The 26,718-nt window shown below is 42.8% G+C and overlaps 1 protein-coding gene across 9 annotated transcripts in view; it reads right to left on the bottom strand.

The window, feature by feature from the left end:
• tenm2 (teneurin transmembrane protein 2) overlaps positions 1 to 26,175 on the bottom strand; it is a 227,050-nt gene extending 200,875 nt beyond the window's left edge. For 6 of the 9 annotated variants that reach the window (XM_034884112.1, XM_034884105.1, XM_034884113.1 and 3 more), the window contains exon 1: positions 25,955 to 26,174. The gene's annotated coding sequence lies outside the window, so the exon portion shown is untranslated. Of the gene's footprint in view, positions 1 to 25,954 lie in introns of all 9 variants that reach the window. The other 3 variants (XM_034884104.1, XM_034884107.1, XM_034884115.1) reach the window with 2 other exon arrangements.
• Between the last annotated feature and the right edge of the window lie 543 nt (positions 26,176 to 26,718).

Raw genomic sequence — 26,718 nt, 5'->3', positions numbered from 1 at the left:
TGTTTTGCTTCTTTTGTCCTCTTTAAAAACTCTTTATATAATACATTTTTCTTCTTACATGCATTTAATATTCCGTTAGTTTCCACTAAATTGAAAAAAGATTAAATGAATCAAAAAATTAAATTGACAAAACAAGACCCAAGCATAACATAAATATATTATATGTACATGCTGCTATATATAACAGAGACATTTGCAACCCTGCACCGACCCCCCTCATTTCCCTGGGTGTTAGCGGGGATTGGAGACTAATGGTGTCAGCAGAATTAAATCTATCCTTTCTATCCGTCTGCACTTAAGTCCTTGCATATGGACACACCTAGACATTAGCCCTAATATGTCTTATAACAGGCAACACTTAGCCAGTGAGCATAGATGTGGAGACCGGCCAGTGAACAAACCCAGATTAGATCGCCCAGAAGCTGCAGCTACGGGTGGCTGACCAGCACATTGCTCATCGGTTTAAAATCGACCTCCGAGTAGACAGCCGCCAGCTTCTGCCTACAAGCTGCCCATGTGCCTCCTTGTGCCATAATGCAGGATCAGTAGTGGCAATCCTCCACCCTCATTAGGGATCACAGAGGGACGCTATTGCCGTCTAATGCACAACTGGCAATTCACTGTTTTCTTCTTCTTGTTAAACACAGTTTTTCCTCCTTTAAAGCAAAGCATGTCAATATTTTGCTAATAGGTTCCATTTCTTGCATTACCACACTTGCCATCCCATCTCCTCGCCTCATGCCATAATTACAAACCGCCGTCCTGAAAAGTGATGGATCATCATGAAATCTGACCCTTGGATGAATGTGTTGCTGAAGCCATGCTCAAATGAGGAAAGAATAATCCTGAGGCAAGTTGTCAGATGCTTTACGTGTAGATGAGTTAACTGACCTTTCTCTATCACGAGCCAATATCAGCACAAACCATTATAACCTATCAAAGCCTAATGCTTATAGCCAATGCTCAGGGGTCCCTGAGCCTCGCAGCGCTCCGGCTGAGGATTGCGTTTTCCCAGCCCTATCTCCACTATTACAGACTGCACTGTGTCAGGGGTTCTGTTTAACCTTGTGCAATGAGTTCTCCTCCGTACATCTATCACCATATCATCCGCACCCCCCCAAGGGTTAACCCTCCTTTTTGTACATAGTGTGTATCTGTAGTTGCGGTGTGTGTGTGTATGTGTGCCCCACTAACACAGAGACGAAGATGCATTGTACTGTTAATTATATAATCAATTCCATTACTTCTCAAAATGCAAATTAGCTAATTAAAGGACCTGAACTTATAGAATTACCACTGATTGGCTGGCTAAGCACTATCACTGCCCTCTGGATACACCCTTATTAAGCTGTATTAACAGTGCCTTTTTCACTATAACAGTAATAAAAAACAGGAATTATAGCTCTTCACAATTGTATAAAAAGAATGACAGAAAACCTAATACGCAGTTGCTTTCATTTGACCGAGATGAGCCAAAAGCAGCAGTAATATTCACAGTAATGGGTGTTAAAGTAACGTCAGACCAAATTGTGCTCACACTGACCTTTGCTTCCCAAAATGAAGCTGCTTATTTAAAACCACATTAACAGGCTTTTAGGCATTTCTTTCAGTCCGTTTTTCTCAGTCTGTGTGCTTGTTTGTCTCTTTAGTAAATAAAGCTTTGACTTTGTGTTCCTGCTCCCCTCATTCCTCGTTTCTCTCATCTCTCCCTCTGTGCTGTAAGCGCCCCCGCTGTAGTGGGAGCTGGCTGATGTGATGCAGTAATGGGTACGTCAGGGAGTGGTGGAAGAGGAAAGGGGGAGCTGGCTTGGTTTGGCACACCAGTCTGCCCAAATTATACATCAAGCAGCGGGGGGCAGATGAGCATTTACAGTATATTTGAGAGGTAGGCGATATATGCATGTGTGTGTGTGTGTGTGTGTGTGTGTGTGTGTGTGTGTGTGTGGGCACTCACATGTGTGCAGTGTGTTTTCGGGAGGGAAGCATTAGATCCATCGGCACGCGTCTAGCTGCTTACAGGCAGCTTACAGAGCAGCATGGGGTTTGGGGTTTGGGGCAGGGGGTAGTGGAGAAGGAGGGGACGGGGTAAGACACGGGTGGAGGGGGGAGCGGAACGCTGGAGGGCTTACAGAGGAATAGGGCACAGCTGGTTTTTAATTGAGTCTCCCCCCCCCCACCCCTTACTACACAGCGTGTACATGTGCACACAAACACACACTCATATTTTTACTCAGCAGTTTCCCAGCTGATGGCTCTGAGCAACTAAACTTGTCTGTGTGGCAGCAGCTTTTTGGTTGTGTGACTGATAAAGCCCTCCACCAATCAAGGCCCCTGACAGCTGCACTCCCATGAATCTTAGGGTCAAGTCTCAACACGGGCCGAAAAAGCCTGCCTCCCGCCTTACCTCAGCTTGTGCTCTCAGCTGGGAGGACCAGCCACACACGCAATTCAAACTCGTTTTTTTCTGAATTCTAAGGCTAGTCACAAGATATGACTCAGTCACTTAAAGAACTCATTTTACAGGAGAAGTTTGTGAAACACTTTGTTCTTCTTCTCAGGCAATTGTGTGGGCAGTTAATTTAGTATTTTATTAGGAGCCTACTGTTTTTTACTTGTGTTCCATTTTTCACAGAGCCCAGAGACGGAGCTTAGTCTTTCACCTCAACACCACCCAACCAAGAAGATTTGTACTGATTTGTAATACGTTGAAAACCTATGTCAAAGAAAAGTATACTTTCCATGTAAAGAGCATGTAAACATTGCAGTAACTACGAAACAGAGCTGAAAACCAAGCCAGACTGCAGGAAGTGCTCTGTCACAGAGAGAACGCCAAGCAGCAGCTAACGCAGGACAGCTACAAGCTAAAAAGCTAGCTGGGAGCTAACTAGCTCAAAGCAAAAGGTATTTGCTGATATTTCCCTAGTTGTTATCTGTAATGTAAAAATTTCCATAATCAGTTGAACCTTTGCACACATTGTTATCTCGGTCTTTATAGCGCAGCTTAATGTACTGTACATACCGTTTAATTAAAATTTGGTGTGTCATCAAGTTATCATAACTTCAAATCTAGATCTGTTTTCCTACTATGTTTCCAATACTCATAGAAAACAAGCCTATGCTGTTAATGCATCTGAAACATTAACTGCTTAGATTAGTTGTTGTTGTTCAGTGTTGGTCCATGTGATAAAAAGACGTGTGAATCTATATGGAAGTGATAGCAAGTCACAATAACGGTTGGATTTTCCACTGTGGGAACCATTTTATGTTTACATGAACAGATTGCAAATGTAACACTTAATTAGCAAGATATAACGGTACTTATTCCACAGCCATTATCACTCTGTATTTTTACAAGAAAATATGTTTTCAGGACACATACTGTGCAGAGCAGTTGGTACTGTAAATGCATTGCAGTGTGATTACATAAGGTCCTTGGTTCAAATCCACAGCACAGCCGCCAAAGCAACGGTGAGAGAAATTCAAGTAAATGTTGCCCCACAAAATAAGAGCTTTCTTTACTCAGTGCAAACAGCTCGAGCTCTTATACCCATGATGCAGTGCAAGAACAAACAGTCAAACAAACAACATGAATGCTTCTTTGTTTTAATGAGTTGTGAGAAAAGATGTGATGTAAAGATTGAGAGAGATTGGATCATTAACTAGAATGCTGCTTTTCCTACATTTTAACCAGAAATTTCTAACATATTTTCCTGTTCCAAGCTCCATAAAATAAGCTGAATGATTTGAATCTTCAGCAATTTACGTGACATATGTTTAAGGCTCACTCTTTTTTGGTGTTTACGCCCGGATGATGTAATGATGTGATGATGCAATTATCTTTGTATCCAGTTACTACACAGTTCATTTTTGCACTTGGGTGCACACAGTAATTGTAACTTACTGTGGAGAATAACTCCACTGGTGGGGTTTTTAGTTTATAGGTGTCTTTGGGAAGTACGTTCCTTAGGGACTTGGCTCGGGAACCTCTTGGGACCTAAGGTTTGCCGGTTCAAGTCTCGGACAGATCAGGGGCCTCATTTATAACTGTGGCGTACGCACAGGAGAAGACTAACACAGTTGTTGTGTAAAATAAATCTAAATATTGCTGGTCTTGTGCAGACACCTGTCCCACCTCAAGGGGGGTCGGCTCCTGAGTCCCGTGGCAGAAACACCTTCTCTGTGTAGCGCTAGGCGTTTAATGGCGTCCACTTTAAAATCGGACCATTTCTTTTTAATTTGGGCCATGGTCCGAGCTCTGAGGCTGCGTCTGCAACATGATGTCACTGTCCAGCTGTTCTGGCGTAATGCCCACACTGGGCCCTCCAAACATATTTTCCTCTTCTCCAGCCCTCTAACAAGAACAACCACTTCACATTGCTTTGTTCTCCTCTGTGCACATGATGTTGGTATGGATGTATATTAATTTGGGGTGTTTCACTGACTATTCATGGGCAATTAGTGGTGTGACATGAAGTTGCCAAAGCTGTGCCACATTTAGAGTCGATTGTAAATGTGCGCACGGTTTTATAAATCAGAATATTCTGTGCGTACTCACATCCCATGTACGCCACTGACACAATTACTGTGCCCAGTTTTCTAAATGAGGCCACAGGTACGGACTTTGGACTGTTAGCTGAAGAGGTTCCAGTTCACTCCCTAGGCCCTGCCAATGTGCCTTTGAGCAAGGCTCCAAACCCCTAACATCCCTCCACATTTTATGCATGCCTGATATTTAAAAAAAAATAGAATGAAAAGAATGAATTTTCCCAAAGGGAACAAATAAAGAACATTATTAGTAATGCTGTTAGCAGTACATGGTAACAGTTGGTGCATTAAGTCACTAATATGCTGTTGGCCCATGGTGTCCTACTCCTTGACTACATCTGAATGCTGTCAGAAGCCACACACACACACACACACACACACACACACACACACACAAACGATAAGCCCATTCCGCTTCGTCCACACTTCTTTTCCACAGTGGAGGAGCTGACACCACATGACTGCTACCTCATTAGAGTCTTTAGCCCGTGAGCTAACAGGCCACGGAGACAGTGGGCCACGCCACAATTGCTAATTATAATAATAACAATAACACAGCCTTAGGATGCTACTTGCTTTTCTTTTCAATTAATTTTATCAGATGCACTCGAGGGGAAAGAAATGGAAGGGGTAGAGGGAGGAGGCAGCCGCCAGCACACACTGGCTCTATAGGAGGGAAATGATGTGTTTATTCTACACACTTGGCCAGATGACAGGCTCTGTAATTGCTGCCAAATGACAATGGCTGACCTGCCTTTGAGCAAAAATTATTACCGTATGACAATACTGTTGATGTGACTGATATTGTTTACTGTAACCACCAGTTGCAGATAACTAAAACTGCAGTAATGTTCCAATACATTTGCAGATGTATGGAGCTGATGTTTGCCTGAGATAGCGAGGTCTTGTTGATGTACCCCAAAGTGCAAGAGAAGGGGACCCAGAAACAGATTGTTCTGAGTGGAAGCTGTGGCCATCTGTGAGATATTGCTTTTGATATTCCTCAACTCACACCCGGATCAGAGTTCAGCCTCTGCTATTTCATGTTATTATGTTTGGAATAGATAGCAGTCATCCACAGGTGCCTCTCCGACACAGATACTGTGCAGCTCCTAAATCAGTATAAAAATACACACTGACTCGTAGCTAGATTGCTTTGTGATAATGTATTCAGGTATGATATGTATTTCCTGGAGAAATGTATAATTTATTTTGACACTTTTGTCAGCAGTATTACCATTTCTCGGCACATACTGTAACAAATGAGATAAAACAGTATTCTCGCGCTGCAATAACTCCAGGAGCATAATGCTGTCTACATTGTTGTATTGTATAGAATTTAGCTGAAAGATATTTCAGAAAACAGCAAAGTTAAAGGGGCGCAATGCAGTTTGGGCTATTCCTTTGCAGTTTTCTCTATAGAGCTTGCCCCCCCACAGGTTGAATCCTAAATTACAGCAGGAAAACTTAAGCAAGCCAGCCACGACAAGACAACGTTGGAGTTTACGCCCCCCCCCCAGCTGAGACTGGTTATGATGCATAAATGAAATGATCTTTTGGGTGGCCAGGTAATGAGGGCACAGCCAGGACTCACACACAGTATATGTGTTTATTTTCTGCCAACATAACCTTTTAGAGAGTAATCCACATTTAGAATTGCAGTCGTGTTGTAAAGTGTTGATTTTCAACTTTAAAAAAAAAGAAAGACGGCATTTACCATGCTTTGTTTTCATGGGGTTTCTTTGGGTTCTCGGGTCTCATGCTAGGTAACTAGGACTACAGTTGAAAACTAGCCAACACTGGCACCTATAAAACATGTTGATTAATTTGCATTGTCCTAAAAAATAAATCTTTAATAAATATGCTTCTGAAAGTAGGGGTATATCCATCAGTCAGCTCAATAAGCAGGGAACATAAAGGTCTCACTGCTTTACATGGCAACCCAACATTTCCTTATACCATTATTAACTATACTTCACACACAAAAACATTAGTAACAACTTATATAGCCTTTATAAAGTGCCCTGTTTGTGAGGTATTAGGGTAGCAATTTAACAAGGCCAGGAAGCAGGCCAGATGAAAGCTATCAACAATCATATCAATATCAAATTCAGTTAGACAAAAGGACCAACAGGTCCAGATGAGACATAGTCTCTGCTCTTATGTTATACTGCTCTGTCACGTTAAAGGTCCAGCCAGTGATAGTAACTACGTCTATCAAAGGTAAATTACTGTCTCTGTCTATGTTAAAATCCACTCTTCTTCCATTACCTCTGTTCCTCACAGGGAGAAGCTCCGGAAACGGGAAACGGGCCAGCACAATGTTTTTACTCTCTTCCAAGTAGCAACTTAAGCAAAATAAAAAAAAGAATATCAAACACTTTCTACAACCACTGAAGACATACTCAAAGAGGATGCTTATTAATGGAAAAGCAAAGATGACACATCCATCCGACTGAACTACAAAACACAGAGAGAGGGATGAAAAAAATACTGTAAGGGGAAAAGAAAATCGATAATTAAGTAAATTACGCCCTGTCTTATTTGCATGATCTCAATAATGTGCAGTCCATGTAGCTGCAACAGGCACACACCAGAAATCAAATTAGCCGAGATGAGACGGCATGTGTCTTCGGCTCCCAGGTCCCTCTGGACTGGCCGAGATGGCAGGGCTGGCTCCAAACAGCCCATTGTTTTCACAAGAGCTTGATGAATGGGTGGATGACAGCATGCTGCACGGCAGTCACACAGACAGACTTAACTGTGGTCGAACACAGCGCAGCAGACATATTAGAGAACAAGATGGGGATTCAATTAACTGCCACACTGGCAGTCATTTTTGTCTACGCAAGTGGTTTGGGCAATGCAAGCATAAAAAGCCTAAGCATATTAATCCAAGGATTATGACATTTGTCCTGCTTTGACGCAAACGTTTGTAATAGGTCATCTTCATTGATTGGCCACTGATTAGCATTTCTAATTCAATTACATACTGCCATTCAGTTTGAATTGTACAGTGTACAGAAGCATATTGGCTTGAATGGGTGATAAATCATGTTAGTCTGATATGTCAAAATATGATCTTGACTTTATTGAACTGACTTCGACCATATGAGCCTGTTTGCATCTTGGGCCCCTTATAACTGTTCTAAAATGGAGGTAGGCTTACTAATCAGTAAATTCCTTTAAATCCCTTCTTAAAACACATTTTTTTATAGACTTTCTTTAATGTGATGCCTCCTTTTCATCATCTTTATCTGGTCTTTTTACGGAGTCATATTTTACTGTATGTCCTTTATAGTTGCCCCACTATTCCAATATATACTTATGTGTTTGTGCATTGATGTGAATGTGTTTTTGTTTCCTCTGTCAAAGCCATTTATAAACTATTGTTTTATAAAAAAGTGCTACACAAATACATGTTTTTATAATTGCTATTTTGTGTACAAAGAAAACGAACATTCAATTCTGAATGATAATGTGGGTGGCTTTTTAGCAACTTTTGACAGACATCTTCACCACATTTATTTGAAGAGCTGTAAACTGAGACAGATGGAATAACAAAAAGATGTTTGTGCTCGCATTTTGGTTCGTGTGAATGTGCTTGCGGCTACGTCTTTGTCAGACAACTAGCATTTGGGAACTGTATTGTAAGTGCATGGAGTTCACCATTTATACTTGAGCATGTGTGACCCTGTGCTTGATCTCATTTGCTGTGTGTGCGTGTGTGTGTGTGTGTGTGTGTGTGTGTGTGTGTGTGTGTGTGTGTGTGTGTGTGTGTGTGTGCGTGCTCTCACACAGGTATATTTGTATGTGTGTGCTTGTTTCTACGTCTGTGTGACTGCCATTGAATGTAGTGGATCCTCCCCCATGGAAATAGGCCAATTTTCTCCACGAGGCGTCTTGTGACTGCTTTGAAAGAGAAGATGGAGATTCCCTCTAGTTCCAGCTTGGCCAGTAAATGATGCATGTCTCCTCCCATCAATCACAGAGCTGCACTAACAGACAGCTGGCTGCCTAATATACACCTCCATTAGGAGTAGCTGCTCCTCACTGAAAGCCAGTGGAATCTCAATAGATGCTCCAAGTATGTGCAGGAGATTTTGCCTACCCCACCCAGCTGAAGGTGTGAATGAGTGTCAGGATTTCAGTTAACAGCTTTTCCACTTCAAACACAGGGAGCAGTAAATTACATCGCTGCCACTGAAGGCTGAAGACAAATTAACCCGACAGCTAGAAAATAGAATTTTATTTTAACTTCAGACTTTGAGTTAAAACTTTTGTAAAATGAATTGTTACAATAACATAAGTAGGGCAGGTAATTTAATTATTTAGTAACAACACAGTATATTCTCTAATTTCTTTGTCAAGAAAATGTAATGGGGGTATTTTAGGCCTTTAATTCCACAGGACAGATGAAGACATGAAAGGAGGGAGAGAGGGGACTGACATGCAGCAAAGGGCCACATGTCGGAGTCGAACCCGCAGCCGCAGCATCAATATAAGGTATGGTATTTCAGTGCTATTCCATTTTCTTCTCTAAGGGAGGTCTTTGATGACTGCACAGACTTTGTTTGACTGGGCTTTGCTGCCTTGCAGGTTGAGTGTGTTGTTCCTCAAACCCGGAACATCTAGTGCTGGATCTCAGAAAAGACCGACGTTGCCGGGTCTTCCCCCTCAACAGTCCCCCCTCAATAGTCTCCTGAGCCTACATTTTCTGCTTGCCACAACACTCACCACTATTTGACTTAAAAACTCATCAAAAAAACACTGTAGGTTGGATTTCCTGCCCCTGCTGGGGGCATAATGTGTGAACCGTCCTACGTGGTCGTATGGCATAGAGGACTTGTTGACTTGTTGCATCCCAACGTAACCAGTAACTCAATAAAGTAATAAGCCTTGTACATAATTTCAGCTTGGAGTGAAGTAATGTATAAGCTGATCACAACACAAACACAGTGCTTCTGTTTCAAGAATCTGTGGTTAGCGGGTCAAGACAAAACAAGACAAGTTGTGTTGTGCAGAAGGAGTGATGGATGAGTATTGACTGTCACACCTCAGCCACATTAACAACAATCATTACTCTTTCAGATTAAATAAAGACACAGGAAAAGGAAACAAACAGCAATTTCATCGCTGTTCTTATGAAGTGTGCAATCTGTAAGAAGACACAATGAACACACCAATCAATACTTCCCCTTTCTTCCTGCTGTCTCCCAGTAATATATTGGAGATGGAGTTAGAACAATTGATTCTTTACACAGTGCTGCAGGCCAAAGGAAAATTAAATGAAAATGTAAATGAAGACTGCAGTGTTTGGTGTTTTCTCCCTCAGCAAGTTACAGGACTCTGCTCTGAGGCATTCGCCATAGCCATTTGGAATTTGGTTAATTTGCCATTTCATTCCATGAATAAATTCAGACAGAGAGGCAGAACGACAAAGAGACGGGGGGATTTGAACGTAGGGTGTACGATTGTTGGATGGAGATTGTAATAATTATTTAAGATTATTAGTACGTCAGCCATGTGCTGCTGTTTGGAAGAGAGCAGCAGGTAACAGCCATCCGTTTAGGAGAGGAAGATACGGCTGACAGCACCAAAGAGCAGAAAAACTTAACAGAAAGGTCAGAAAGCGATTTCAGAAGCAAACTAAAAAAATTGTATTTAGATAGACAGGTATACAGACAGACAGGCAGGCAGGCAGACAGGCAGGCAGGCGGGCAGGCAGGCAGACAGGCAGACAGGCAGGCAGGCAGACAGGCAGACAGGCAGGCAGGCGGGCAGGCAGGCAGGCAGGCAGACAGACAGACAGGCAGGCAGGCAGGCAGACAGACAGACAGGCAGGCAGACAGGCAGGCATGCGGGCAGGCAGGCAGGCAGGCAGGCAGGCAGGCAGGCAGGCAGGCAGGCAGGCAGGCGGGCAGGCAGGCAGGCAGGCGGGCAGGCGGGCAGGCAGGCAGGCAGGCAGGCAGGCAGACAGACAGACAGGCAGGCAGGCAGGCAGGCAGACAGACAGACAGGCAGGCAGGCAGGCAGGCAGGCAGGCAGGAAGGCGGGCGGGCAGACAGACAGACAGACAGACAGACAGACAGACAGGACACACACATGGAGGCAAATACAATGACCTTTCCTAAGCGTTAAAAGGAAGATGTTCTTCAGCTCTGTACAACTCACTCAGGTGTGAACAACTTTTTCTTGTATCAAGGAGGTTAATGTGTGATCCAAATTAAACAGTGAAAAGGAAAAGATTTTAATAACTTTGTTTTGACTGTGTAAGTCCAATAGTTCCATTTCAATTAATTGCTCACTACATCAATTTGACAAAAATTAGGACTAAGTTCTTGGACATGACTGATGCAGCTGTTTGTTTTTGAAGAATTTCATCCTGAGATTTTCTAAGAGCACCGACCCAAGTTATGTCATTACATCACACCTATTCCAAATAAAGAGCAATCGGTTTGATTAAGTTGTAAGAGAAGAAGACAGTCCATCGTTTTGGGGGAACTGATGTTTTTGGAATAACCAACAACTGATAGTCTACAGCCCACAAACTCCTCCAAACCATTTAACGATACATTTTTTTTATTTTTTTTATCTAATACGACCCACACGAGTATTTTATAAATTAGCGTCTCTAGCGGTGGCAGGAATTACGTCTCCCAGGAGCGTTTTCCTTCCTTATATCTAAACCACAGAACAGCTGTAAACGTTGTAAAACGGTTACAGATTGGTCAGGTTTAGGCACCAGAACTACTTAGTTAAGTTTAGAAAAATATTGCGGTTTGGGTTGCAACCAGATGTTACTTCTTGTTCTTGCACGTCATTTAATTGTTACGTAAAGTGAAAAAAAAAAAAATTGTTGTTTACATTTATTTTCGATTAGGACTTAAATCTCTTGGGTGAAAGTCCTGCGTTTGACCCATCCACCACCCCACCCTTTGTCACCATACTTTCTATTTGCTGTCATAATTAATACAGCCCCTGTTGCCCGCCGCCATAATACAAGTAGATACAAGCTGTAATTGCTGCTTGAAAAAAGAACTTATTGGGGCGGTTTTGGGGGACAGTCTCCTACAGCCACGCTAATGGCTAGCATGCTAACAATGACTAGCCTAACATGTGGATGTTACCATTGAGCACTAGGTTTACCATGTTCATCATGTTAGTTTGCTGTGTTACCATGCTAACATTTAGCACTAAATCATAAGTACAGCTGATGTCATTAGTTCTGGAGGTATTTAACCAAAAACGTAATGGGTGTTAACAAGTCAGGGCAATCCATTGGTCAAGACATTTGACTTAACATAAAAGGGAAAATCAGGGAATCACTAAAGTCATCACATCTTTAACAAAGTGAGTGCCAATTCATCTAGAAAAGATCTTCCATTGGACACGCAACAACTTTGGCTGCCGCTGGCACCAGAGTGAAGTCAGCGGATCAATGGCTTTTTGGATTCATCCTCTGGGCACAATGGATATCTATGCAACCTTCCTGGCAATCCATCCAGTAGTTAATTTAAGCCTGGATCAAAGAGGTGGACGGCCGACACCACCATCCCTCGAGCCATGCCGCCAGCATGCCCAAGAAGTATAGCTGGGATATAGCAGGGATTGTAAAAGCACTTTAAAGTCACTAAATGTGTTACCATTGCAATCTTTAGCAGGAAATCTCTATTCCGAGACAGATGACATTTGAAAAGTAACCTCCTCAACCCTGCCAATTCATAATTCTCATTTCTGGCTCAGACAGTTTCATCTGGTTTAGCACATTAACATTTTCCAGGTAGATAGACTCTGACTAATCCTGTTCGTGTGGTCTGTGGCAGGCCTTCAGTGAGCACTCCTTTATGCTGTTCTACGAGAAGTGAGATCCTCGGATGACAGTCTGCCATAATACCTCACATGAAGGTGTTGTTTGTCTAGATTAAAACCCCTGTGTATTGTATTGTAAGAAGCTGTTCTTCCATTTAAAACCTGTTTAATCCCTGGAGGAAGGTGACAGGCTTATAATAGCAGAGCACAGATCCTTGGCATTGATGTATATAATAGTTCTAACCTCACACATCAATATTAGTGTGTCCAGTGACACAGGCATTACATTCCCCCATGGGAAATCAACTAAGATAAACAGAGGAGGGAAGCAGACTTGACGCTCATGCTTCAAATATAGCCACTCATTTATCAAAACACAGCAGGTGGCGATACTTCAAATACGATATGGCATCTGTCTGGTGTTGAGTTGGTTCCATTTAAGATCGTGGTTATTTTGCAGAAACTTGGTGCATAAAAAAGTATTATAAGAGTAACATTACACTTAAAAAAGTGCAATAGTGCTTCTGTGAAATAGAGCGGCAAAGAGCATGTGGGAGTGTGTCTTTGTAATGATAAGTTAGGAGTCTGTGGGGATGCATAACGCCTTTGATATGCAGCAGTGACACACATAAGTTATGCGTATATGCATGTGTATGCGCCTATGTGTGTGGATGCGGTGTGTGTGTGTGTGTATGTGGGGGGTGGATGGTGCCTTTGACTTTGACACTAACCTGTGCATCTGTGTGGGGCCTTGAGTGTTGGAAAATTGGCCTAACATCTGTGAGGATGTAAGACTACTTTTATCCACGGCGGGGACACTGAGGGAATCACAGAGGCCCAGAGGGAGGCCGCGGGTTTCTGGTTGAGTCCAGTCCTCCTGCTGGGGGGGACCAATGAAGAAAAGCGGGGAGGATCAGAGAGAGGTTCCACTAGGGGGCTCTTTTTAAGGGGCTGTGGACCACCGATGATCAGGGTGGAGCAGAGGGAAGCGGATCTGGCTTCTCGCAATACAAAAAAAAATAGATACTACTCCCCTCATGCACCAGCTTCCCACTCTGATCTCCCCTGGCTTGTCCCCAGTAGTATTTCAGCCCAGAAAAAGTGTGTGTGTGTGTGTGTTGGAGCGGGGATGGGAAGGGCCCTGCCTTATTTGCGAACACGATCCAGCCCAACAGAAGGCAAATCGCATTCTGCGGGGGTGTCGGTCCTGTTCCCATGGCAGAATTTGTTCGCTTGGTGCCAGTCAACAATAAATCATGCCACCCCTTAGAAGGTTTGGACAGGCCACCACTGGCAACTAAAACAAGTACTTCACTCACTCTGATTTATTCCTCCCGTTGCAAGAAGGAGAAGAGGAGGTGGTAACAGGGTCCCTGGGACTGGTGAGAAGAACCCAACTGGATGTGTGTGTCTGTGGATGTGCTCATGTATGCCAATTGTGCATGGATAGAAGAGAGAAAAAGAGGACAAATGGCAGCTCTGTTTAGCCCAAACTGATATATTTTTGATGATACGAAGGGTTGGCACAAACGTCTCAACCGGGCTCTGCACTGCACTCACCCTGGCACCTGTGGAGGCCGCAACAAGACCTCCAAATGCAAAATGAAGAGCAACACATGCTTCTGTAAGGGCACACATAAAGACAGACACATGCAGAACCAAAACGGGCATGACTGAGTTGATATGTCCGTGAAGAGGTTTTCCCCACATACCAAATTAATCAGCAGGCTGGAAGATGCAAATGACTGGCCTACATGGAACCAGCAGCACAAAGCCAGAACTCACACGACACCAAGGACAGATGGGCTGCAGGACCACACCAGCACTCACACACCTCTCTCTCATTCTATGTCTCTCCAGCTATCTGTGCCATCCATCTCATCACTGCCTCATTCTATCTCAATCGCTCTGTCTGTCTTTGTCTCTAACTCAGTCTCTCTTGCTCTGTGTGTGGCTCTAGTTCACATTTGTCTTTCTTCTGCACTACCCATCTGTCTTACTGTTTGTTTTTCCTAACTCATTACATGTCCCTGTGGTCCACCTGTCGAGCATCACAACACACATTAACAAAGACTCTCAGACTTTAAGTACAATTAGGCGATGTAAAGTTAGGTTGATTGTTTTCCTCTGCTTGCCCTTACCGACTCTTTCTAGCAGGCTGCAGCACAGCCAGCACAGTGCAGAAGGCAGAGAGCACGAGTCTCTGACCTATTTAGGAAACTGGCAAGAGAGCAGCCAGGGAACATCAAACTACTTCAAAGGCTGCCTTTGAATCCATCGTTACGCCCAACTTAGTGTGAGCGTGCACACACACACACGAACGCCAGCACTCTCTCATACACAGTCACACCCGCATTCACACAGCTCCCCTCGATATATTCTGTCTGAGCTCTTCATTTGAACTGTGTCCCACATTGCTAAGTACAGAGAAGTCAGAGAAATCACATTAAACAGTGGGTCTGCCACCAGCATCATGACTCAGGGTGAACCATGGAAGTTCTGTCCCCGGCCCAGCTGTATACCATCTTCTTGCCCTTTATGCACACACACACACACACACACACAAACACATAAATATATATATAAAAATTTGCTTCTTGCTGAGGTAAAAGCTACATTTAAGAATTTAAGACAACTGATAGCAACTACTCCTTAAAAAGGTCCTGTGCACAGTGGGTTATGTGTAACAAAGTGCATTAGAAAATATGGGACTGTGTCAATGTTTTTAAATTTGACAACTAAAAAGCCACAAACACTTTTATAGAGTGCTTTCAATTCATTAAGAGTGCTAGAGATATTCATAAAGTGAAACAAGCCTGTTGCCGTCCACTGCACAGTATAAAAAAAAAAAACATGTTTCAGAACTCTGGACAGCTCCAATCAGCTGGTCAGGACCTAGGACAGCACGAAGAGGATCTCTGATCTGAACAGCAGCAGTCACAACCTTAGAAAGCTGCAAAAGCCTGTTGGGGTGTTTTTGCGCGAGTGTGCGTGCGTGTGTGTGTGCGTGTGCGTGTGCGTGTGCGTGTGTGTGTGTGCGCGCACAAGCTTATCCCTTTGTGTATTTATTGCTTTGAACTAGCCAGCTGAATGCTGCGTGTGCTCGCACTGCCATTGCCCCTACGTAGGTTTCACTTCTGACACTTTCACTTCTGACATGTTCACCTTAGATAGCAGATCAATAGAAATTAGATGAAGCGATGGATTCAACAGATGACAAATGGAAAGGTTGAGGAAAAAGGCTACATAAATGTAGGAAGTCTTTGAGCTCGTTTTTTCTTTTTATTTAGGCGTGTGTGTTTGTTGCCCAAGGGGCATTCTACCATGTGTTTATTTCTGAATGTGTGTGTGTGTAGACAAGAAAATGGGACAAGCAAAGGCTTTCTATGAGGTCACACCACGATGCCTCTTTACAGCTTGAAAATGCGTGTGTTTTGAATGATCACAATTGGTCAGTTTTTCGGTCAGTACGTCTGTGTATGAAAGAGAAGACATAGGTGGAAAGAAATGCATGTCTCTGTGCATGTGTGTCACTGTGTGTACACTGCATTGTACCAGGGGGCATTTCTTCATGCAGTGTTCATGTGCCTTAGAGCATTAAATAAATGCTAGACAGAGCAGAAAGCATTAGCAGGCCTTTTAGTTTGCTGAAAATACCAACAGGACAATATAGGCGCAGGGCTGCTAGCTGGGCACGTACCGAGCAAGTCAACCAGGGACAACAGTATATTTGTTTGTACATGAATGTTCCTGCATGCTTATGAAAAACAACACGCATAACAAGTATAGTTGCGTCTGTGACCAAGACGTGTTTGCGTCACAGATTTTGGGGTGTTAACTGGAGCAAGCCTAAATGGACCCCATGGTTGTTAGGGAGAATGCTGCATCCTGCTGAGAGGGATCTGGGACAAAGGAGGGGGCTACATGGCCTCAGGCAGAGGGATTGAGGGGTGACTCCGGGTAACGTAGAAGATAAGTGGGTACTCTGGGGTGAGTGGCTGGGGTCATGAATGTATTCAGGACACTGGAAATTAAGGGAGTGCGTATTGCATGGAATAGCACAACGAGAGGACAAATTATTAGTAAAGGCAGGAGGAATGTTTTGGCCACAGATAGGAGATAATAGGAATTATGTGTCTGTTTCTGCATAAGCACCGGAACCATCTTTGTAGAAAGAGCAGCCATTATGTAACGATGGAGGAACGTTATTACATTAACTGTTCAAAGCACATTTCCATACTCTATTGCATCAGTTAATATTCTACCCTTTTCGATCATGTCATGTAATAATGTAATTTTCCCTCTACAGATAACCATGTATGAAATGTATTGTGCTGTGGTAAAAGAAGATTTTATTAAAGGATGCTTGTATGTTTTTGTGTGTCCCTGTGAGTACACAATCTTGAACATGCGTCAGTGTGTAAAGAAGCGCGCAAGTGTGTGCGTGTGGAATTCCGAGCAGAGGTAATGCAAACTGATGTTAATTATTCACAATGCATAAATCTGACCACTTTAGTTAAATTAAAGCTTAAACTCTGGTATTAAGGAGACCTCCCTCTGCTCTCTGCACTGGTGGAAAGGGGGGGGGGGGGTTAAATAATCAGGGAGTAGCTCATAAAGCATATTGCAATGTGATTGAATTTACACCTTTGGCTGTTACCACTATACATATCAATGCATGTGTCAGGAGACAGATTTTACTTTTGCTTCCAAGACAATGAAGTCATAACTCCGCAGATCCATTTAACTTTTACCATTTGAAAGAAGTCTTGCTTTTATTATGTTACAGCAGTGGTCCCCAAAGTGGGGTCCAGGGACCCAGAGGGGTCCTTCTTGGGATTCACCTTTTAAATATGATTCTCCATAATCCCATCCAAGTAACACACCTGCAAAATACTCTGGTCATGGGTTTCATACACTTTCTGTAATAAAACATCTAAAAAGCAAATTTCATGTCAAATAGGGGACGCTAGGACAAATCGTTTAGGGTCTGTGGTCTAATTTGGGGTCATTTGTAAAAAGGTTTGGGAACCACTGTGTTAAAGCAGTTCTGCTCTTCTAGAGTGTATACAAAAGTCATATTTATACAAAGTATACACCTTAAAATACATAAATTTGCTCAGTTCTAAGATTGAGATAATCTAAGTAAGGAAAGTGTATGACTTAACTCAACAATCCTAAAATACAATGATAGATAACAGTTTGTTCAGAGACCTCATCTCCACCACAGCTTCAAATGTGTCCTGTTTGCAGCCGATTACTTAATCAACAATTAAGAACTACTACATCAATTAATCCTACTAACAAGTATTATCTCTGTATAATGTCTGATATTCCATATCTTGTTCCTCTGTGGCTCCGTTGTTGTCCAAAGAAAAACATCAATATGTCACACTGGTGCACTGTGATGCGTCTCTACATTACTATCAATATTGGGCCTGTAGCGATTTTGAGTCTATCCCCCATACAGTACACAGGCCTGTTCATGATGCCGGTAATACTCATCAGGGCACCACATCCACGGCTGAAAATAGTCCGAAAAAATGTACTATTTTCTGCTTTAGTACCATTTGCTAAAAAACTACAGTGGCCAAAAGTTTTTTTTTTTTATTTGAAACTTTAAATTTTCCTGTGCATTGTTAGCAGGAACAAATGTTGGGACTCAGAGCCAGAAACAGGCCGGAGAAGTTTATTCAAAAAGTATTTACACACTGATGGACATATTGTTGGTTCTGGCCTCTTTATGAGATTTGTTGAACATGAACATAGAATAAAGCCAGCCTTCTCCTTTTACTACACAACTCCAGTGCAGCTGCTGAAAGGCCAGACATATTGAGGTGGTGCAAGGCCACACCCCATGGAAACTCATAGTTTATGAATACCAAGTAGAAACATGCTGGAAAAAAGTATGACAGTACTTTATGTAGTTCAAGCTTCTCTGGATAAATGAATGCTAAAGCAAAATTACAACAATGAAATCAGATTGTAATTGCCTCCCTATGAAAATAAAGATATTGACAAAACTGCATGGCCATTTTTTTAGGTTTAAGACTTTCAAAGTCGCTATCATGTATCTATAGTGAGAAAAGGAGTGCTCTTCCAACTCTCTTGCAAATCAATTGGCTGTCCTTTGTTAAATGGACTGGTCTGCCTGTCTCACTCTTAAAGAAATTGCTTTTGAATATAATGACAGTTTAAACCATCTCCATTGATTGTTCAGACTCTGTCACTTGAAATGTTATTGTTTGATTGAAGCATATAAATAAAATGTCTTCCTTCTATTTCTATGGGTTGAAGAGTACACTCGCTGCAATAATAGGCTGAAATCTCAAAACAAAGTAATTCCCATTGGATTTTCCCAAAACACAAAAATGCAAGCCAAAGTGCTTTGCCTTAGTCACCGGTATTCTCTCTCACACACACACACACACACACACACACACACACACACACACACACACACACACACACACACACACACACACACACACACACACACACACACACACACACACACACACACACACACACACACACACACACACACACACACACACACACACACACACACACACACACACACACACACACACACACACACACACACACACACACACACACACACACACACAGCTGGCTGATGGGATAAGGGCAGACACAGGTAGGCCAGCTAGGCTCCGTGCCATGTCTCCCAGCTCCAGGGCAGTTGTGTGTGTCTCACGACATGGAGCACAGGGGAGCTGACATCAGCAAGAGCCACGGCTATACCATATCCCCTGGCTGTGCGGCATGGCCATCCCTGCCACAGCCCTGACATAAGCCCTGGCCCCTGCTGCAGGCCTTTGCCTTAGCCATTCACTTCAGCCAAACACTTCCAGAGCCGCTCCATCCATGGCACGAGGCCCTGCACTCAACACTTTTACAATCCACTCTCTGCCCTCAGAACCAGACAACAAGCTTGATGAATAAAACAATACCAAGTGAAAAGTTATGCAGGTTTTAAGGTCTCGATGAGATGAATGAGAAATACTAAAAATTAAATCCAGCTGGATGCAGGTTTTCCTACCTCAGGCTAAAAGTCTGCCATCTGCCTTCATCTATCTCTTCCACCTCTTCTTCTCGCCGTCAGTTTAGGTTTCAGGCTGCCCTAAGCCTCTAGGGCATTGGCCTCCCATTTGCATACAGACAAACCAATAACCAGGGCATTTATTGCTATTACACACTACAGACTCATGTCTGACAGCGTGTGGGAAGATTGCTCTAACAATACATCCTTTGGACCATCTTTGAGAAATATGTGCACTTCCACCACCCACACACCGTTCAAAAATGTCCTGCTATTTTAGTTACCTACAGTGCAGAACACAAACATATTCAAAATGTTGTGTGATAAATACACTCATTTCCCCCCCTGGATATGGTTTACTTATTTTCTCTGGGCCAGAAAGAAAAAAAATATAGCCTCTGGCTGCTTCATAACAAAATTACCATTTTTTATAAGACCACTGGACCACTAGATCGGGTAAAAACAAATATTGAGCACCTTGGCTTGACTGTTCAGATTTCCAACTTGTTCAAGTTTTTATGATTTGAATTCAATTTTAGATCATAAATTTGACGGGGGAAAAAAAAGACTGGACAAGGAAAGAATTGGCCATACAACATCTAATATGAAAAGTGCTTTTAAATTGGAAAAGAAGAAAGAAGTCATGTGAAAGTTCAAATGAAAAATAAAGACCAGGACAGAGGGACAGATACAGTAAAAGGCTGAGTGGGGGGGAGAGGAATGAGTGGGAGGATGAAGGGGAAAGACTGACTGTTAACGCCAGCTGATTTAGTGGAGGCTAAACTGGGCAGAACAGTGCGGTATGTGTGCTAGAGCGCAGCTCTGCCACTGAAAGAAGAGAGTCAGCCAGCAAGAGCATCACACAAACACACACAGTGAGAAAACACATTGAATAGGCTCCTCAGAGCCAATGTTTCCTCCTTTCCTTTAGTCTCCTTGGACTGTCGCTATCCTGCTTTACACTGAACCACGAGACTCTGCCGAGGGAATGACACTTTACTTATCCCCTGTAATACTCGCTGGAGAGCTGTGTGTGTGTTTTTGTGTGTGAGAGTGATTTGGTAACTAGGTCAGACAGACTGTTGGAAGAGACGTAGACCCAGCATGCTGTGGCTGATAATGTCCTCTGCATGGCCTGTAGAGGAGAACACACTCAATCATCTCATCTCTCAGCCTTAACGCTGAGGTAGGCAGTTTTGTTTGGCTTACTTGGGCAACAATTCCCTTGTAACCTTTTAGCGTATTGTAATTCAAGTGGTCTGAGAAAAAACTAGACATCGGCACCTCCTCTGGGCTCTGTGTCAAGGCTTTAGAAAACCTAGCCCGGGACGGGAGAGTTTGGCCTATCACAGGTCATTTCAGAAAGATAAAGTGTTACTATTGGCTGGTCTACAAATGCAGATGAGCGTGCATGTCCCTTTAGATGGTGAAAGCCTGATTCAATAGTGAAAAACCCTACAGAACACCTTGCTATTCCTGCATTGGCAACTACAGCCTGCAAAGCAATCTCTAAAAGGAAGACTGGCTTCAAAAAGAGAGTCCGACCAAAACTTAAGCCATCGTACGAAACCAGGACGGCTGGTCACCTGAGAGGCCGACTACAGGCTCCACGACGCCTAGCAGCTCCAGGGCTACCTGACAACAGCTACAGACCTGGTAACGCAGACATGTTAATGCAGTAAAGTAAATATGTAGCATATCTATATAATAAATATGTTGAGCCGCAACAGAGCTCAGTGATGCTGGCTACGCTGCATGGTGCGTGGAATGCTTCTGAATTACAGCAACTCTTCATTGATTTTCCAACAAATGGTTCATGAGAACAGGCGGAGAGGGTAGATCTGCAGGAGGATGGCTGCACTTTAAAACTCCTGCATTTCTTTTAGCCTTTTTCTAGAACACTGCCTAGGTTTAAAAGTTTGTTTTCAATATGACAAAATACAAGTAATATATCTTTTAATGGAGACCCAGCCAGGTATTCCTGTAAGAGGACGGCAGAATTAATGGGAAAGTTCAGTTTTGTTGTGCATATCATGAACCAGTGTTGATACAGCAACACACCGGGTGTGAGGTACAGTGCCTCAGGCAAGGTCCCTATTAGCAGAAGCCTGCAGCAAAAAACAGGGAGCCAAGTATTAAAATGAACTAGAGGATGACAGGGGAGTCTTTGGTAACTTAGGTGATGCTTAGAATACAACATACACGAGTGCTGTTGAGCTAGTAGCCGCATGCTGCTCCCAATTAAGAAAAAGCACAGGGGGTTGATATTCAAACAACTTCTGACTTTTATAGTGAGGTGTTAAAATATTTTGACTAATCTACACAACCAGATGCCTACCCGTGGGCCTATTACATTTATTCTTCTTTTATGGGAGTGCAGAAACTATGTTACGATAAATAAGTGTTTCATAATTCCATTTATTATAAGATAAATTGTAAATCAGTAGGTATGATTTTACAACAATATCCTCATTGCTGCATTGTACCTCCAGCCATTGAAACCTTGTAAACGTTGTAAAACACTGCGGTAGAAAAGAATGCAAGCCCAAGTGTCTCTCTTTCTGTCGGAGTTTGTCGGATATTTTTCTGTTATATTATCTCGGGAGTGAATTGCCAGGAAGGGCTCTCTGTGTGATGAAATGATTAATGTGTGAGTTATCATTGAATCAAAATGAAATGTCTTGTAATCCATTAAAACTGAACCAAAAAAGCAGAGTGTATCATAATAGACCCGCTGTCATAAGCGTGAAAGATGAGTGCTTATAATTCATATAAAATTACAGAGTTAAAGCACCTTTTCTTTTCAAAAGACATGCAAATGTAAATGAAACTCCAGAAAATTATAATTTAATGAAATGGTACCAAGGGCATTAACATCTTAATTGCTGTGGGTTTTGCTTGTGTCCACACACCCTCATTATTGTCTTTTTAAATAACTGGACAGAAATCCTTTCAATTTCTTTTTTTTTTAAACTGCGATAACACATTCTCTGTACATTATCTAGAGTTCACAATGAGCTTTTCAATATGTAATTAAATGCTTTTCCAGGCAATATATCATTGATTTAGTAATATTACTAATTATTGAAAATGTACATATTATACATTATTGAATGTAACACCTAAACAGTGGCGCTAATAGCTGAGAATAAATGGAAATTAAAAGCCTAAAGGAGACAGATGGTTGTTGAAACCCTAGCCACCAGTGTTTATTGATCAGAACCAGTCTGCCTGGCTTGTCAATAGGTTATTTTATTACATGAATAACAAAAAGGAATAAATCAATCAAGGGCTATAATCTGACAACCACTAACCTGATGCACCGCAGAGCCCACTTAAATTAATCAACCACCACCCACTGATCAATCCATGTAGACAAAGCTGCATTTCCACACACACACACACACACACACACACACACACACACACACACACACACACACACACACACACACACACACACACACACACACACACACACACACACACACACACACACACACACACACACACACACACACACACACACACACCCTTTCAATCCCAAGGAAAGAATATAGTGTTGTATGGTTGAGTCAAACAAGACTTAAAGTGCTCGTAGTATCCTCAATTACAAGTCCATAATATATTTAGAGATTATATCAGAATGGGTTTATATAGTTTCATTTTCAAAAAACACAAAGCACAGAGCTTGTGTCCTGACAGTACCTAGGTAAGGACTACTAGCCAGTCAGAAGCAGAGTATGAGGGCCCTGACAGTACCTAGGTAAGGACTACTAGCCAGTCAGAAGAAGAGTATGAGGGCCCTGACAGTACCTAGGTAAGGACTACTAGCTACAGTAGGCTATATGCTGGGGTGAGGGGGGGTCTTGAACACTACAGTAGGCTATATGCCAATTTTGTTTTCAGTAACAAAAAACATTTGACAAAGCAAGCTGATCCACTTTTCATGTTGATAAGCGCATTAAAATGAGAAAAAAAAACAATGGGACAAAAAGAAATCTAGGGATATTCAGAATAGATGAAAATGTGCGATTTGCAATTAATTGTGAGTTTACTATGACATTAATGCGATTAAATCTCTCTCATTTACAAGAGAGAGAGAGTAAAGCTATAATGTCCCTGAGGTGCACTTTGGCTTGCAGACAGCAGTCAATAACAGCATTCAAATAATGGAGACTGCTGCAGCACGTTGCCACAGGTGTACACAAATCTTAGTAACTTAAAGTTTTCTTTGCCACCGGGGAGTGACCCACTAAACATGACAACTGAACCAGCTGCAATAGAGCTGTATATGTCACTGTGCTGTTCTAACACCAAGCAGAACAGGCGTCAGGGACGTGCACAGACATTTGGAGGGGCTGTGTCACTAATGCAGACATATGGTGGCAAAAAAAGTACACAAGGGTGTATGATATGGTATTTTCATTTGATTCAACTTTATCAATGATGGGCAAATTGTATTGAAGCAGCCACACCATTTTATTTAGGCTCCGTCTCCAGAAAGTCAGCTCATCCGACCGAGGAAAACAGGCTGTTTCCCTGGCAACAATAGCCGTAGCGGTGCACGTCCCTGCCAAGCGTAACTACCTTTTCACAACTTGCCATCTACTGTAACGCTGGTAGCTCTGGAGCTTTTTTGCATGATGCAACCTAAGGACTTAATGTTTTAGGCTTAAAATGGTTAACACAAGCTAGCGTTAGCTAACAGAAAGAGCAGCGTGGTTGCAGTGTTTCTCCTGAGACAACTTTAACTAGAATTAAACTGATGCAAGAAATGCGATATTCTGTTTGTAGCTAACGTTAGCACAAAGGATGCACAAACTAATTACATTTTGAACATTAAAGCCTGCAGGGAACAAACAACTATGGTAGCTTGAGTTATTAATTAAAAGGAAATAATCCTACCGTTGAAAGCAACATAACAAGCGGGCCTGTTGACATTTTAATGTGTGTTCCAAAGCAAAAGCAGCAGAGTTCGCAACCCTGTCTCTGGTGTCTGGCGTCAGAGGCTCAGCGTGGCAGTGCGAGCCCGAGTTCTTACAAATCAAAGCACCTTTAGAGATTCTTGTTAACATTCACAAATCTCAGCCATACGGTCTGAGATACAGCCACAAACGTTGTATAATACTGCTCCAATAGGCTCATGGTGAGTAACCCCACCCTCCAGATGCACACATGCCTCCAAGTACATCCCGCTGTGCCACAATCACTATGCACCACCCACTGGAGCACAGAGACAGAAAGACAAGATGCCACTCAATCCTGACCTCGCACCCAGGGGGCCGAGCCGGTTCATAACTGTTGTCAGGGCAACTCTGCTGGGTGTCTTTCAGGTGTCACAGGTGATGGAAAAGATAACAACCCCTCCCCCCACATCACCTTATCATTGAATATGGATTGTTCCGTGTGGTTACGCTCCCACTCCTCGAGGTGCCCTCCCTTTACCAATCATGCTCGAGTGACAGAAGCAGGTAGCGGGTCTGGCTCTTTGGTGGGTGAGGTGATCGACAACTTCTACCTGGGAAATGTCTGCTCTCTCTCCTCTAATAACTTTGATCAACTGTGGAGTCAGACCCAGAATCATCTGGCCTGGAGAATCATGAGTGTCCTGCGCAGGCTGCTTCTCGGTCTCGTCTATTGGCAGAAATAACATCATGCATCCGCCTTCCTCTCAGTGAGCCAGCCAGCAAGACAGACAGCTTGGAGAACGAGGGCTGATAAACGCCCCATTAGACAGGTAATTGCCAGAGTATTCTTTACATCTTAATTACATTACAAGTCAACAGTGATGCCATCTTGTGATAAAGAGACAGATGTTTAACAAATACCATTATTCAGCCTTTTTGTGTTGTGTTACCATAATACATAACTCCAAACCTTGCATCCTTTTACTATTTACCATGAAATAAAGGCAATTTTCCATTGTTAAAATAGGGCTACAGTAGCTGTTCATGATAAAGGGACAATTGGCCCAACAAATAATATGTTTTTCCCTTTTAGTTTGTTAAAGAAGGAAACAAAGTTTGGTGCAAGAAAAAGAACCTTCATGTGCCCTGTTCATACCTGACAGGTTCTCCATTAGTAGCCTGCCATAACACATATTGAGTGCTCATGAATAAGCTCCAATCCCTACACTGGTTCTGCAATTTACTACTGCTACAATGACTAAAATAGCTGTTCTGGCAAAAGAACAAAGGAACACATGGCAGGGTTTACCAGGCTGTAAACAATTTTGCTCCATAGATGAAACTGAACTAATGACCGCCTAATACCCTTCCCCGGGGACTCAAGCGTGCACAATCCGATGCAGATGAGCAAAGATTTGCTGAAGAGTTGGTTTTAAAAACAGGAGGAATTCCGGGAGTCGTACAGTGCTCAGAATTGATTTCACCTAACAGCATTTCATTTCCTGCATTTGGGTTTCAGTCATTTCCTGAAATTAGTGAACTGAATAGAATCAAGTCGAAGCCGCCATGTGAGAGTGCTGCGACTGTGTGGAGCGCGGCTGCTATGTATTGAAGAGCATACCTTACTCGTGGGAGCACATTGAGCGATGAAGGTGTAACGCGGTGAAGCTCGTCTGAATTTTGACAGTTTCCCCTCCGGTTGTGATGACATTAAGTGATGTGAGGCAATCCAGCGTGTTTCTCTTTCCTGGTCTCGACATGAAGAAGCTTCCTGATTGCCCTCACACTGTAACAAAGACCATTTAAAGTGGGTTAATGCAATTGATGTTGAAATTGATTGAAATTGATTCAACTACTGGAAAGATTGAACGATGATAAACCACTTTTGTGTCCAGCTTTTCCTGAGAGGACAAAAAACTACTGGAAAGATTGAACGATGATAAACCACTGTGTCCAACTTTTCATGAGAGAACAAAAAAATAACATATCCGAATAGGAAAACCGACCCAAAGGACATTTGCCATCCAACTTTGTGGATTCCTCCTGTCATTTACCTAATCCTGATGTTCACACTCCAATGGCGAGACTTGAGGGACAAGGAGAAATGGGATGAGAGGATGAGAGACTCAAGTTGTGATGGCTGTCCATGGAAGGTCCCAGGAGGGGGCGGAGGGTGGGGGATGGCTGGACCAGGCTGGCCAGAAGCTAGAGAATGCCTGACAAGCCGCATCGGACCAACTGACACATCTCTGACTCTGAGCACTGACTGAAGTGGACCCTACAGGACGCAACACAGCTAGCATCTCAAGCACAGTCACCCAGGCAGGGCCATTTTGAATGACACTACTATGTATCCTCCAATGTGTCATGCATAGATTAAAAAAA

This window comes from Etheostoma cragini, chromosome 10 (genome assembly GCF_013103735.1).
Source record: "Etheostoma cragini isolate CJK2018 chromosome 10, CSU_Ecrag_1.0, whole genome shotgun sequence".
Taxonomy (NCBI): domain Eukaryota; kingdom Metazoa; phylum Chordata; class Actinopteri; order Perciformes; family Percidae; genus Etheostoma; species Etheostoma cragini.
This window is presented reverse-complemented; position numbering and strand designations above follow the sequence as displayed.